The sequence below is a fragment of the Oryzias latipes genome, chromosome 18, assembly GCF_053564925.1.
Source record: "Oryzias latipes strain Hd-rR chromosome 18, Olatipes_Hd-rR_3.1".
Lineage (NCBI taxonomy): Eukaryota > Metazoa > Chordata > Actinopteri > Beloniformes > Adrianichthyidae > Oryzias > Oryzias latipes.
The window spans coordinates 28,775,352-28,778,542 of record NC_136254.1 but is presented as its reverse complement, the minus strand read 5'-3'; positions in this window follow the sequence as shown (position 1 = coordinate 28,778,542).

Below are 3,191 nucleotides of genomic sequence, written 5' to 3'. Positions count from 1 at the left end.
TCTGAGAACAGTACATTATTGACAACAAGTCGTTAAAAGCCAACAACATTGGGGCAAATTTAATAACTCTGTTATTTGTAAAGTAAGTTCAAATTACAATACATACCAGTGACTGCATCAATGCTGATTCCACTGCTTCTGACATTGTCAAACACAGAGAAGAGAGTGAATGTGTATTTAGTTGCAGCAGTCAGAGATGACACTGTGTAAGTTACAGAGTCATCTGCAGCTGGAGCACTGATGTTTGTTTCTGTGCCATTAAACAGGAGAACAAAGCTGACACTGTTGTTGACTTTGTTCCACCGTAGAGTGATGCTGGTTTCATTTTGTCCAGCTGCTCTGAAGCTGTGCTTTGGAACTGAAACAGGAAAAAATAAATATTTACACTTAAAGAAATGGAAAGTTAAGATATTTTTGGCAAACTAACAATATGATTATTTGAACATAAAAAACAACATAATAAATAATAATATTTAGATGAAGATAAACTAATGGAACACGTAAAACAATATTCATAGAAATAAAATACTAAACAGCTTAGTAACAGAGCAGTACCTGCACAATATGCAGTGTTGCATCCTGGGAGTCTTTGAAGTTTGTAGACATAGTAGTCTCCATAGCAGAGTTTGACCTTAATACTGTATGAGTATGTGTAGGAGCAGCAGGAACTGCCATAACTATAACACAAAGAGCGTGTTACAGTTTGGTTGTATTGAGTTGGATGAGGTTGTGTCATCTGCAAATGATAATAAATGCTGCATCTGCTGTCTTGTACACAAGTTTCAGGAATCTGAGCGCTGGTTTGTCCCACAAACATGCGGTACCAGCCTTCAGGTGAGTAGTTGCTTCCACTACAGTATGAATTTCCATTGATGTTATATTGAGAAAGCCAGTTATCATTCAGTTCAGTGTAATGTTGACAGGCTTCACCACACTGAGCTGTTCCATTGATGATGACACAGTCCTTGCCTGGAGGACAAAAGGTCTGTCCACATGAAATATATTGGTCATCTATATTTAAAAAGGAAAGACAAGAAAATACTTTTAGACATTATTAAATGAAAAAATGTTTAGCATTACATCATACATGGAACACAGGTTTTTTTAATTTAGTCAACATCATCTAAAGTCACATTATTGAATCAAAAGTACCGTAATTTCCGGACTACAAGCCGCTACTTTTTTCCTGCGCTTACAGCCTTGCGGCTTATTCAGTGACGCGGCTAATTTATGGATTTAATTGGCGGCCGCCATGTAAGTACTTTCAAACTCAGTGAATAGTTTGAATTCTCTATCTCACACCAAGCACGAGGCATTTTTATTCAACACACCTCTTAGCAGCCAAACAGCATGGAATTGACTTCAGGTCTTAGACACTTCAGTCATGGTTCAACAAAATGAAACACGCATGCCCGGCCGCATCCCAGAATCCTTTGGGGCCGTTAGACCCAACGTGCACGTGATCGCCGCTACATTATGATGAAGCTTTCAAGTTAAAAGCAATCGTTAAAAGCAGCGTGAAAAAGTCCACCGTCACCAACGGGTTTGGAAAAGCCGGTTTGCTGCGTGACGGAGAGAACAGCGCATGGAGTGAATTTACACTCCATTTACGGTTTCTAAGGAAACCGTAAAAGCGGAATTTTGCTTTGAAAAACTCACAGCCTCCGTGTGAGCTGGAGACATCTTCTCCTGCTGATTGAGCTGCGGGGCCGATGGCAGTCTGATGGCTCCCACACGTAACAACGCATCCGCCCCTCATACACAAAACGTACAGTATTAAGTCCGATTGCTTTGCACAGAAACGATTTGTTCCATCCACCGGCGCAACGGGGACGAAGTGCTCCTCCTTGAAGCCGCCCTGGCCAGAGGTGTCGGAGTAGATAGGAAGGGGAGACAAGGAGCGCGCGGGGCGGGAGCGGAGCGCAGAGGCGTCCGCGGAGTGCAGAGGCTTCTGAATTCTGACGCACGCGCCGCACTGAGGCGCGCGTATCACGCTGAGGCGCGCGCTTTTCAGTCGCCGCTGCTTTATTTTACCGTTGTGTTTTCTAACCAGTCCTGTTACTCCCATAACGCTGCCGCGACACAAGCGGAAGGAGAGCTTTTCCTGTTCACCCCTCCATGCACTGCTGCTACTTGCTAATTCTTAAACACGTACAACAGAATGGCGAGCCGGGCGTTGGCCCCGCCTTTAGCCCCTAAGACTCATGGGAAATGTGGAATCGCGGATGTAAATTTCCTCATTATAACTGAGGGATGTAATATTGATTATATGGTTACTGTTTGTAATTTTATGTTAGATACCTAGATTGTCAATAAGTAAAAAAAAAAATGAAATAAAAACACCATAACTGAGGGACTTGTGAACAGAATATAGGTCCATGCTGTTTGACAGATGTCGATACACCCAAATACGTGACCCAGAGGCAAAACTGGCACCACCCACAATGTGCTAATAAATTGCACTCACTCTGGGATGCTGGGCGTGATCTGTCAGGATGACAATATCGGCTAACACATGCGCGGCTTGTACTCTGACGCGGCTTGTGTATGTATAAAAGCAGTCAAACACGTGAATATGGGTGGGTGCGGCTTGTAATCGGGTGCGCTCTGTAGTCCGGAATTTACAGTAATCATTATAAGGTGTAGACTAAGAAAAAAAGATAGCAAGTAACATTGAATGAAGTTTAACTTAAAAACCATTTAGGACAATATTTAGGGCCCGAGCACGGAGTGCAAGGACCCTATTGTATCTGTAAGGATTATTAGGGCCCGAGCACGGAGTGCAAGGACCCTATTGTATCTGTTAGGTTTATTATTATTAGGGCCCGAGCACGGAGTGCAAGGACCCTATTGTATCTGTTAGGTTTATTATTAGGGCCCGAGCACGGAGTGCAAGGACCCTATTGTATCTGTTAGAGTTATTATTATTAGGGCCCGAGCACGGAGTGCAAGGACCCTATTGTATCTGTTAGGTTTATTAGGGCCCGAGCACGGAGTGCAAGGACCCTATTGTAATTCGAATGTTTATTATTAGGGCCCGAGCACGGAGTGCAAGGACCCTATTGTATCTGTTAGGTTTATTAGGGCCCGAGCACGGAGTGCAAGGACCCTATTGTATCTGTTAGGTTTATTATTAGGGCCCGAGCACGGAGTGCAAGGACCCTATTGTATCTGTTAGGTTTATTATTAGG